At 43.6% G+C, this 12,972-nt stretch overlaps 1 long non-coding RNA gene across 2 annotated transcripts; it reads left to right on the top strand.

Moving 5' to 3' along the window:
- The first annotated feature begins 74 nt into the window (after window positions 1-74).
- LOC128152179 (uncharacterized) lies at window positions 75-3,654 on the top strand. 2 transcript variants are annotated; one of them, XR_008238552.1, is made up of 3 exons: window positions 75-122; window positions 2,966-3,099; window positions 3,192-3,654. It is a non-coding gene; the product is annotated as an uncharacterized LOC128152179 (long non-coding RNA). The 2 variants fall into 2 exon arrangements; XR_008238551.1 differs by lacking the exon at window positions 75-122 and adding an exon at window positions 1,587-1,822.
- Window positions 3,655-12,972: the final 9,318 nt, after the last annotated feature.

Below are 12,972 nucleotides of genomic sequence, written 5' to 3'. Positions count from 1 at the left end.
CGCTGCTTGAACAAGCCCCCCCCTTCCCGCCCGCCCTCCCTTCCCTCCCGCCCCGTCCCCGTCCCTCCCCCTCGCTCGGCTCTCCCGGGCAGGGCTCAGTCACTCCTTCGCCTCTCTCCGACGTAAGGCGACGGTCCCCAGCGTCTGTGTGTGTGTGGAGTGCGAGGGGGCGGCGGGGGGGGAGGGGGGGACGGGGACGCGCCTCGCCCGAGCCTTAAATTAGAAGCGCGCTGAGGAGCCTCTGAAATATTCATGGCCTCGGCGCGGCTCCCCGTCAGGCGGGTCCCCGGCCCCGCGGCCGCAGCCGCCGCGCTCCCCGCCGTCCCCCGCGGGGGGCCGCCAGGCGGGGGCGGGCGGGGAAGCCGCCTGTTTACCGGGAACTCCGGGCCCGGCTGCGGCGGGGAAGGGGAGGTGTTGGGGCGGGGGCGAGCTGCCGGGGGAAGGCTATTTTCTGCTCCCGCCGGCCGGGAAGCCCGCGGAGAGGTGGCCGGAGAGGGGTGTGCGTGGAAGAGGCGGGCGTGTCGCCTTCCTCGCCGATTCTGGGCAGGGGCAGTCCCGGGTGGCCAGGCGGCTTCCTGGGCTCTCGGTGCGGCGCTGCCTGGAAGCGCTCCCGGCGGGGCCGGGGGGGGGGGAAGGAGGAGGGCGAAGGAGCGCCACCGGCAGCAGAGCCCTGCCCGCTCCCTCAGCCGCCGGCGCCCTCACAAGAGGCGGCCGGCCCGAGGCAAGGGGAGGTGGGCGGCGGGGGGGGGGGGGGGGGGCGACAGCCTCCTGGAAGCGTTGTGCTTCCCTGGAAAAGCCAGACCCGCTCCTGCGGGAGGTACCGCCTCCCCCCCCCCCAGTGGATAAACGCGGCCCAAATCCGCCGCGGAGCCCCGCGGAAGGTGCGGGGCGCGGGGGATGAAACCCGATCCGGCTGAACTTTCCTGTTGACTCGGACTGTGTGGATAAACCTCTCCCTTGGCAGCTGAAACGGGCGCACGCGGAGCCGGGCGGCGCGGCGCGGCGGGCGTCCTGCCCAAGCCCCGAAAGACGGCGGGGTGGCAGCGGGCGGCGCCCGGGGCCCGCCTCCCAAAGCGGCCGGGCGGGGCGCGGGCGGCGGCGGCGGCGGCGGGCGGGCGGGGGGGCGGGCAGGGCCGCCCGCCCCGCGCCGCCCCGACGGCCGCCGCGGGCAGGTAGCGCGCGCTGCCGCCGGCCCCCGCCTCGGGCAGCGGCGACAGCGGCCCCCGGCGGCCGCTGCCGCGGCGGAGCCCGGCGCTGCCGCCGCCGGCCGCCAGGCGGCGCTGAGGGGCGCGGCCCGCGCGCCAGGGGCGGCGGGCGGCCGTTAACGGTCGTCGCCGCCGCCCGGCCGCGAGCAGCCGCCGGTGCCCGGCGGGCGGGGGGAGCTGCGCCGGCGGGGGGCTTCGGCGGGCTGCCGGACGGACTGCAGAGAACGGGAGGGGGCGGCTCCGCAGCGCTGCCTCTGCGTCTCTTACCTTACGCCACTGCAGTCCCGAACTGTATTATTTTTACCCAGATTAGCCGGTCTCTCTCTCCTTTCTAAACAACATTTAAATGGCATGCGTGTCTGTTGCTACAAAAACCTTGGCCCGTGCTCTCACAATGAAGTTACTAAAAAAAAAGAAGGGGGAGAAATACACCACGTGATGAAGAAAGACATCCAGAGGCAAGACTGAGCAAGAAGGCTTTGTCAGGAGTCCAGAATCCTACCTCCTCTTTGGCTCCACGGTTTGTTTCCAGTCACCGTAGGATTCGGGGGGGAAAAAATAAATTGAGCGAGCAGTTCAGCACTGGGAAGGAACGGCCCTTTGCATGACATACCTTGGTATGGCTGTGTTTGCAAGTTAGTCATACCAAATATTGACACATTAGGGTCACCTCGTGGAGATAGGGAAGGTGGAAAACGAGCCAGGTAGTATACAGCCCGCTGTTTTGTTTCTACGATTACATTTCAAGCAGTCCTTCATCCAAAGTAATCTCTTTGGAAAAAGGTAGCTACAGCTGCAGAACTGAAAGAGGTGCTCAGGAAGTCAGCTAAGCACCTGGATAGATTCTCCCCTAGCTTACAATTTCCGTGTCAGTTTTGGTCACCATCCCGTAAGGAAGGAGCAGCCTGTGTTTAGAGTGCACACCAGTTCAACTCAGGAATGTCGGGCTGCGTCTTTCCTAGTAAGTTAGATGTACCCAGACATGTCTCTCATGTCTGGCACGGAGACCAGCTGGCATGGAACAACCTGTGCGTTGTTGAATGACACGGCTAATGCAGCTTTCTTCCTTTTGAAGAGACTGGACATTATCAGAAGCTGCGTTAATCCCTCTTATGATGTAACTCCACCGTGAATCTGGGAATGGGATAGCTGGCCTGGGCCAAAGACACACCAAGGACAAATTAACATCGTAGACAATTTCTTTCCAGTGCTCAGGAATATTCCCTTTAAATTTACTAATGTAGATGTAGACTCAAAGTACAATGGAGATACTAACTGAGATACGAGGTAGATAAACAGTCTGTTGCCTTTTTATGCATGCAGAAGCTGAGGCAAGGGTCTGTTCTGATGTATTTACACTGAATTATACAAAGATATGTGAGAGCTCCCATAACTTCAGTGGAGTTAACCGAAATTCACACTGATAGATTTAGGATGATAATCTAATGTTCCAACAGGTTACATTTTCTTAGGGCTCCATCTAAGCTAGCCACCTAGATGCTAACCACCAAATGCTACCAAGCTGCTATTCCACATATGTATTGCCAAAACTGTGATTCCCGAGACTCCCACCCACCCCCAGTCTGACTCCTGAGGCTTCTAAAGTGGGTAGGTGCACTGTTTGCCATGACCACTCACAGGTTCTTGGACTTCATCCCTGGATACCAGGAAGCGCCTGACTCTTGTCAACACTAAGCATCCAGGATGGTGAAGAAAGCATTCTTCTGGGATTTAAAAGATGTAAATTTTAATCCCTTCAGGCAGAGATGAAAGATGAACACACCTTCCCAGCCAGGACAAAAACCTGCTTGCTTTCCTTGAAAGAAGACAGAGAGGGAGATCATGAAACCCAGTCTCAAAAAGCAACATGAACCTGGGAAAGCAGATCGTAGAGGTAATGCTGTACAATGAGTATTTTGGCTTGTCCTGGAGGGGTAGGTTTCATTTTAAAACACCTGGTGTGATTTTTTTTGCTTGTCTTTACAGGACATCAAGTTAGTGAACTCTTCTGCAATCAAAATCTATGAATAGATCAATCCACAATGGTGTAAAAAAATGCCCTATCTTTAAAGTAAACATCATGATCCTCAGAATAAGGACCCTGTGAAGTAAGCATACACGAATGAGAAGATCAAATGCAGTATTTGGTAGATAGTTTTAACTGGTGTGCTGTTCCATGTTCCCTTGGTGGTTATGAAACAGAGGCACTACATCCTGGGATTCGGAACAAATGCCAGGCAGAATTCTAGCTTTGTTAAATAACACACATTAGTCTCTGTTTTCACCAATTCCATTCTATTATGACGTGCTAAGACAGTAAAGGAAAGATATCTTGACTTCTTTTACTTACATGGGGTATGTGAAAACAAGAAAATGTGTTGTCTCTGGTTCTGTCATCTAAGACTGGTGAAATTTTCATGCTGAGAGCCCTACAGTTTCAAGCATGCTCTTGTTTCAGCTGATTATAACAGACATAAGGGTTCCTATCTATATTTAATAAAAGCAAGTGCAACATTTTCTGAAGTGATTGCAGAGCAGAGCTGATGGTCTAAATCAGGCTCATAACCAATACATGAACTGAGTGTATGCTTAGGAGAAAATTCCAGTGGACATTACTAATAAGACTAGACTATGAAAACACTTCTTGCATTGCTCTTTATTGACCTCAGAACCTCAAAACAATATTCTGAAATACATTTTTTCCTTAAACATCACATCGACTTACAAAAATCTTAAAAAGTCAAGCCGCACTGTTGCTTTAAAACCCAGACTTTTCACTCCTCACGAAAGAAAAGCGGCATTTAATCTTCAGGTTACATGTCAATCCTGCTAGAGATAAATACGATGGAATGAGATGGGGCTGGTAATTCTGTTGGGTTAATTGAGTGGGTATCAGTTGGTTGACAGGGCAACTGGGCTTCCAAAATACTGACCACACACATGGAATCTACCTGTGTAATAGTTACTTTTTAAATCTAGATAGAAAAATACATACAAGGCATCCAACAGACGATACTTTCCAAAATGTCTGCTCCAAGTTATGAAAACGCAGAATATGTTTTCAATATAATGCATTGTACATAAGTATAAAATAATATTTATGCACCTGGCTCAGTCATCTCTGTGAGCCTCCAACTCTCAGAGGCAATGCCCAATGACAGCTGCTGGGGAGAGTAAAGATGAGGCATTAAGAATTCCTGTAGCACTGAAATCAGCCAGAGAACATATATAACTAGAATAAAAACTTCAACAGATGTTAAGGGTATTAAAGCCAATTGAGCATTTTAAGGGCTTTCCCCACTTCCTACCTGATGCAAATGCCAACAGGATTAAAATCCCATCAATCATTGCTGCAACCAAAACTGAAGAACTTTGATATAGTTCCCAAATGTTTTATCAGTAGTACAGACAGGGCCAGCTTGATGTTTGGTAGAAAGTTTAAATAAAAAAAAAACCAAACCCACAACAGAAAACCCAAACCAGATTTCTGGCAATAACTTTTCTCTGCATGTAAATTCAAGGCTAAAGACAGCTCTGAGTTGGCCAGTGCATCAGTTATTGGGCCAGTTTCAAAATTATCTTCAATCAGCTTTGCAGTGCTGCACCAATGCAACAGTGCTGCACCAGTGCAAAGCTACTGCGGAAATGCTACTGAACCAGCCATAGGAAATTTAAGTCTTATGAGAATAGTCTCACTTTTTTTAGTTGCCTTTCGTGGTCTTCAAAGTATCCCCCGAAATCTCCAGAGACCACCCCTCTGAATTATTCTGTATTTAGGTTTTCAGAGAGACTTTATTTTGCACGGTAAAGATAAATGCCCCAGAGAAGCAAGTCAAACCTCTCTTGACTGTGGACTGTTGCCTACAGGAGGACACTAACATAGACCAGACCCCTAACTTTAAGCAGCTAAGGGAGGGTTGGGGGGTTAATCCCATTCTAAGAAACTATCTTTCAGGCCATAAGCAGTTCTATAGCTACTGTGCAGCAATGAGCCTACTCTGTGTGTGTTCGCTGTTGACTCCTATCTGTTCACTTAGAGTTATATAGCTGCAGCTGCAGCAACTGCCTTTCCACATCAAATTAAGACTACGAGTAAAAGCCCTAGCTGATGTCTCATTAGCTGATAGAGTGCATTACATTTTCTGGCCTGCTTTGATCTCTCTGTGCCAAAGGAAGGAGGACGGCTTCAGTGTACATAAGAACTCGGTAGTTCTAGAGGCAGAGGAGCTTCCTCTTTCCTTCCCAACCATGGTTCTTAGCTCGAGGAGACAAGTGGATCACATGTGTTTTTTTAGAGCCATTGCTGATAAACGATAACATGTTTTGATAGTATAGCCTAAATTTGAGGATGTTCTCTCACTGTGTGTTTGCACCACTTCTTAAAAAATGGATGCTGAAAAACAAATGCCATCTCAGGCAACATAAGGATATCCCATATGATTCACTATCAGCATCTGAATGCTAAGCACAAGCATCGAAAACTTTAAAAAGCAGAGGTACTTTTTTCCTTCTGTGGGTCATCAGTAGGCAAGCATGCTGCTCACTCAGTGAGCAGGCCCTGTGACTACCTGGTGGACAGCTGGGTGACTTTTTACAGATCAGATGTAGAGCAGGCCTATCGGCAAGGTTATGGTCTAGAGACCGCTTGTAGGCAAGCATACTCTTTGGAAGATCATGTGCATACAAAGACAGCTAAGGGAGGGTGTGAGGTCAGTCCCATGCTAAGAAACCATCTTTCAGGCCATAAGCAGCTCTGTAGCTCCTGTGCAGCAGTGAGCCTACTATATGTGTGTTGACTGTTGACCAGTGGTTCCCTCCTTCCAGAAACCAGCACTGCAGTCCTGACTGTACCCAGGCAGCCTCCTTGTGACCAACTTCATAATGAAATAAGCTGCCTTCCAGGGTAAAGGCAGAAAGGTTATTCAACAGCAGCAGAAGACTATAAAGAGCAGTCTATATGTTTAAGATTCCAACTCCTAGCCTTTCTTGATTCTGCACTTGAAGCATAGAAAAATAGGAGGATGCAGAATATGTTTTCAATATAATGTATTGTATATCCACTAGCCCAGGGCTGCGAATGTTGTCTTTTCTTGTCTGGAAGTCTGCTGTCCTTTAGAGGAGAGAAGACATCCTGAGTCAGCCAAACTGTGGGAAGTCCAGGACCTGGCATACAGAGGCTACATCTGCAGAAGTAAATATAATGTGCTCAAGAGCACTGATAAAGTCTGTGGCACTTAAGCCAGCTGGCAGAGGATAGGCCACATCCATTCTGTCCATCCTTCTTACTGCCTGTGAGAGGACAGCCTTATGCAACCTACTCATTAGGAAGACTTCCTGGGCTGCCTAGCTTCCCAACAGTACCCAGGAATTGATCAGGAGAGTTGTCACAGACAAACCACGTGCCGGGGACTGCTCTAGCAATTTAACAGTATCGATGCCTGGGTTCCAGTGCCAGGAAGCCTCCCTGGCAGCATTCAGTTTTCTCTTCTGGTATAGGCACAACCTGTGGGTCCCACCCATGTTGCATGGGATAGAGGCAACTGCAAACTGGCCATCCCTTTGGGAACTCTTACCAGTCGGTAGAACTGAGAGGAGCTTTTTTGCATCATGGCCTAAATTGGAATAACATAAGCATTGGAATCTGGGAACAGTAGCAGCTTCAAAAAGCAGCTTCAAAACAGCTTAAAAAAACAGTTCCATGTCTTTGTGGTCAGGCAGCTGTACACAGCTTCCACTGGAGGCAGCAAAGAATCAATGTAAATTGGGCAGAATCACAGTGAAATCAACTTAGTTACAGAACAGAATGAAAAGATTTCTGCCCCCCCCTTCATGTGCATTGTCTGTATAAATGCAAGATCTTTTAGATCTTGTATGGCAATGGACAAAATTGTCAATATCTTTAGTTTTAGCCCAAAGGAAAAGAAAATGTTAAAAAATAATTTTATACAAGCTTTACAAGGTGGTCTTTCTCCTAAGACAGAAAATTACTTTGCCTCACATTAGATTATTTTTGACAAGCTATAACATACCTACTGAATATTTTGCTACTGTGATTGCTCTCTTCAGCCTCTTTCCTGACCTGATTTTCCCCCCAAAATTACTAGTCTGTTTTTTAATGGAGAAATTTTCACACGTAATAGGATAATACCATTTTGAGACCAGTGAAAATGTTCTATTCATTTGAGGGTTGTTTATTATTATTCATTTTTTTGTCTTACTCTAAGCTAAAATGCCAGGTTTGTCCAAGTTTGTCTCACAGAACATTAATGACAAATGGTTCTGAAACTGAAAACTGGCTTAGATTTTACATTTATCCCAAAGAGGAACCAATCTTCAATTTTTATGGGTTGTTTTATTGTTGGTGTTGAAGTGTCATATTCAAAAAATCACATTATAAAAGTCTTTTCTACAATTTTAACTCTAACTTGTTTCTATTTAGGAAACACAGATAAATGGGAAAAAAACCCCAAACCAGGTATAGCTATGAGAAGACCTTCTGTTACTGAATTAGTGCCTATTTGCTATCATAAAAGATAAAAATCTAATTGGCGATTCACTATTTGTGTTATTCATATAGATTTTGCATTGAGCTCAGCCTGAATAACAGAAGCAGTGCAATTGTTTTCACCTTTTCCGGTTGGCGTAGTCATCTGGGGAAGTCTTCATGCATTTTTATAACGATTTAGTGACAAATACCACAAGGGAAAGGTTTCTGTCTTAAAATGTTAATTTCCAATTAAAATATTCAACCAAGAGGTTATTTCTCTTGTATGCAAATTTTAGAAAATGTTGTTCTGATATTCCAAGGAATTTGTCTCTGTAATTAAAGGAATGCAGATGGACTTCTATCACTGCCATCAGGTACTGCACATTTATACGGCTATTCACATCCATCTTCTTACTTATTTTTGCAGTGCTAGTTTAGTGGAAATATCACTTTGGTAGTTTCCATTAAGTCAGGAATTGCAGTCAGATGTTTCTGTTGGAGGCTGTCATAGAGTGAGAATGTTCCCTGGTCGGTGTTGCCCAATGCAGCTGTGACCTCTGCAATTACTCTATTTGAAAACACAGGATTCAGAGTAAAAAAAACCCTCTTGTTTCAGACGGAGCTATTTGTCTCCTTTTCTTTGTCCATTCCTCACTTGTTAGAGGAGCAAGAGGACAATACTCAAAGGAAAAGGGTTTTGACCATAGTAACAGTGATTAGGAGCTAGATAAAATCTGGAACTTCCTTTCTCTGAAAAAGTCCAACATTTCAAAACAGCTTTCTTTTGATTTGAGCTAGTCTCACAAACAAATAAAAAACCTTCAGAAATATTCATGGTGGAAAATAGATATTCAAAGAATTTCAGGGAATCAGAATATCCTATGATTTTTCCAAAATTAAATGGTGCGCCCAGCTAATACAGAAGTGGGAGCACACTTGGGAGTTCCCCAGAATTAGGACTAGCACAAGGAACATGTGGAACAGGATGTCTAACAAATCAAGTCTTGAAGGGCCTTCCAGGGTCTTTAAAGCTTGAATCTAATTTCCCAAAGCTACTATGTTCTTGGCTCCATGATGTCCTGCAACTCCTGACTGTGCCAAGAAACTTGATCTTGAGATTGGCTGTTCGGTCTGTTAAGTCCCCAGTTGCCTGACTCTGAAGCAATCTGTTTGGTGCAACCTACTAGGGGGCTGCCTTTGTAAATTGTCAGCAGTTGATAGAAAGTAAAATATTGCTGCAGAACTTTGTTTTTAACAAAGGAGTGCTCCTCTAATGAAATATTGCCATGTTTGAAAACATCTTACTAGCTCTCTTCATGTAGTAGGAAGTTCTCAGTCTAAGAAACTGGGTGAAGGAATAAAAATTAAAGGAACATGATCCATTTAGGGTATTTCTTAGTAGCAAGATGCTAAATATTGCTGCTTTTTTTTTTTTTCCTACAGACAAGGTAAAACTCACCGTGTTCAATAAGCAAGTCCTTGTGTAGGCAAGAAGTTATCTACTGAACAGTGAGGCACAAACAAACATCAGAAAGAGTTCTGGTTTTTATGTTCATGGCAAAAATAAGTATTTTCATCTTATTCATCTTAATCTATATTCGGGGTGAGATGGCCCTGACAGCAGAACAGTTATCTGTCAGCAGTGTATCCCAGGAGAACAGCAAATTAATCTGGCAATTTTCTGTAGCATACTGTAGGAAAGAAACGTTATTCCAATATTGATCATCTATGTGTCCAGAGTAATTGGATGCTCTGATTAGTTGCTCCAGATAATGTGGAAAACAGGTACATTTTTGTTGCCATGAAAGGGGTATTGCATGGTTCTTTCTTATCTTACCCAAAGGAATACATATAGAAGATCAAAGTCAGGTGATATTTAACTCAGCAGAACCACATTAACCTTGGTCCTAGTTCTCTCAGTTGATGAAATATCCATATACTTTATATCTCTAGAAAAGGTCTTAATGAAGCCAGCCCCAATTAACTATTCAGACATCAGTGGATTAATTATAGGTTAATGGAAGATGACAGAGATAAGTTACTGTGTTTACTTGCCCCTTTTAACAGATTTTCATGTTATTCAAGGCAAGAACAACTGACTTTTGTTCCAGTTTATATTGGAATGCTTCTTTTGACACTTTCTACAGCACTTAAATTTTTTTTTTTGTGGTCCTTCCACTTTTTTTCCCTACATCCTTTTGTAAAAGGAAATATCAAAAGAGTTCATAGCATGCCCGTCTCACCACTGCTGTATCTGGATTTACAGCTGCGTACCTCTTATTAGTAAACGCCAGTGCCAATTCATTCTGTCATTTTTGCTACAGGATGGCATTGGATTATTGTATTAGTAGCACATACTTAACTCCTTAACAATATGATATTTGGGCGGTTACTTTTGTCAACAAAAATCTATTGTCTAAAAAAAAAAATCCATCCCATCTTGTTTGACAAAACCTATTTTTTTTGTAAAATCCATGGTGACTGATATTAACTAGATTCCCATCTTTTATTTATTTATTTATTTATTTGTCAATATTTTTCTATTAATTTACCTCTGACTGGAATCAGACTAATCAATTATCATCCACATCACTCCATTTCCTCTTCCTGAATGGTGACAAAAAAAATAATCAGTGTTTTCAGTCTACTACAGTTTCATTGTAACTGTAATAAATAAATAAAATTAAAATCAAGAGGCCAGATATTTCCTCAGCAAACTATTAAGTGTTACTGGAAGCATCTTATGTGCCTGTAAGATGCTTATCTGTTTTTGATGTTGTCTAATATCTTTCTCAGTTACTAGTGAATTAAGAATCTTTCCTTTATTCCTATGTGATCCATGTATCTTATCTGGCTTTCTTCTAAAGACAGAACAAAAGTATTAATTGAAGAAATGTTCCTTTTCTGCACTATTAATAATTTAACAATTCATGTCTAGTTAAAAGGCCCGTTTCATTGCTATGATTCATTTCTTTTTCAGTGCATTAGAATTCCTCACTCTTAGCCATGCCACAGATGGATTTTTTTTTTTTTTTCATTCTTGTTAGCTTTCCTATAGTTCAGGTGGTTTTAGCTACCTATCATTGTGTTTCAATATTATTAACACAAGTTTTGTAAAGGAAAGTCATGTATTACAAATCTATTGTGCTTTTTTTGGAGGAATCAGCATGCATTAGGGAAATCTGGCTGATACTGTCAACAAACTCTCTCAAAAGGCCTCTACATAAATAAAGCATCCACTGAATAAGAACAAAAGTTGTTACATAGGTAAATAATTGCCTAGAATACAGAAAATGGAGATTGGAGTAAGGAGTAAATTCTCACAGGGCAAGAAGGTTATCAGTAAAGCCCTTCAGGGACCTGTGCTAAGACTGATAATTTCCAGCATATTCATAAATGAGGCATTCCTTGGAAAATGTGATAGTGTTTACTCATATTAAGTTATTCAGGAAAGGCTGACCATGAAAAATGAGAAAAGAGCCTTATAAGACTGAATGGTCACTGTAATGGCAGGTGAAACTCAGTATAGATACATCCAATGTTAAGTAAAATATATGGGGAAAATAATCTAAATTTTACACAGAAAGTAGATTGATTTCTGAGCTGATTACTATTCTTCTGGAATGATGTCTTGGAATTAGAATAGATCTGTTAAAAATGTCATCCTGGTGCTCAAAATCAAGTCAATATTAAGAACTATTTAAAAAAGAACAGAGAACACAGTGGAAACGACTCCTTCATTCTCCACGGAACAGGTGGTCTGTCTGCAGCTGTGTTCCTTCCCCCCTCCCCACTGCAGAAATATATACTTGTACGGGAGGAGGTTCTGAAAAGTTTAACAAAGGTAATCAGGTGTGTGAAATGGCTTCTATACAGGGAACAGCCAAGTGGATTAGGGCTTTCAACATGGAAATTACATGAGTGAAGGGTACGTGGTAGAGGTCTATGAAATCAAGAGTGCCATGGGTAGAGTAGTAAATAGGGAGTGATCATGCCTTCCAATGCATGGTCTGGGGGCCTTAGAATCATAACAGGTGAGAAGAAGTGGTTCTTAACACAACGTGTGGTTTATCTGCAAAACACCCTGACACAGGATACCTCAAATGGTGAGTGTGTTCAGAAGTGCCTGGAAAAATTTATGGAAGAAAAAACTAAAATAAAAGGCTACTAAATTTAAAAAACACTGACACCTTTGTCCTCTGAAGTTTGTGAATGAGCTCCTGCAGATTCCAAGAGTAATCTTTTCTGATAAACATATCATTAAATGCATGCACTTCTCTGCTATTTCTTATGTGTCCTCTTGTCAGAGTCTGGATGCTGGTCTACGTGGAATCTTGGTTTCAACAGGTATGGCCACTCTTCAGGAATGTTATGGGTAAGAGCAAATAATTCAGCCTAGGACATTATGAAATTTAAAATACATTGCAGTCCAGATCTGTCAGAATGAAAATTTGCAGTTGTGATTGTAGTTTGGTGCTACATTTTAAGCCTATTTGCCTTCAATTACCTCAAGAACAACTACAAACTGGCTTCAAAGTGTTCACCAGTTCAAAGCATTCACATATTTTTTTGTTCTTGTCACCTTTTTAAAATTTTTTCCATTTCTTTGAGGCTGGTAATGTCTCCACTCTCAGTGGTTGCTGTTTCTGCACTGACTGTAATATTCTTTTATTCCTCTTTCCAAGGACAATTCCTCAGACTTTCCATATCTTATTCTGTTGTTGTGTGTCAGGAGTATTAAACTACATAACAGCAGCTACTCTACTCATTTATGGGGGGAGGGGGAGAAATGCAGTCACAGGTTATTTATGCTGTTACTCATGACAGCAACAAGTTACTTTATATTTAGAAGTTAATTCAGAAAATGTTAACCATAAACCATGCTTTTTAACTCCAGCCTTCACCCTACTCAACCAAAGATTTGAGTTGTACAGCATTTGTCCCTCTTCTTTGCAGTCCTGAACCCTAGCCCATCTCCAGACCAAACTATTTTCTTAATGGTAGCCTGGGATCCCATCCCATGCGTTATAACCTATTTTGAGTTGCTGAAAACCAACTGTATTTCTTATATGATATGATGATCATACTTGCTTCAAAAATAAACATCAGTTTCATGGCTCCAGACCTCCAGCTATTGCTGAAGGTCTTGTAAAATCTATATTAAAAAAAAAGATTTTCAGCAGTTTCTGTTAAGAAACCTTAATTGGAAGCAGAATTAACTCTACTGTAGGTCAAATACCCATGACAGTTATGATCTCTGACCCTCATTATAATCATATA

The sequence above is a fragment of the Harpia harpyja genome, chromosome 15 (genome assembly GCF_026419915.1).
Source record: "Harpia harpyja isolate bHarHar1 chromosome 15, bHarHar1 primary haplotype, whole genome shotgun sequence".
NCBI lineage: Eukaryota > Metazoa > Chordata > Aves > Accipitriformes > Accipitridae > Harpia > Harpia harpyja.
Note: the sequence above shows the minus strand (reverse complement) of the source record. Positions and strands in the feature narration are given on the sequence as shown.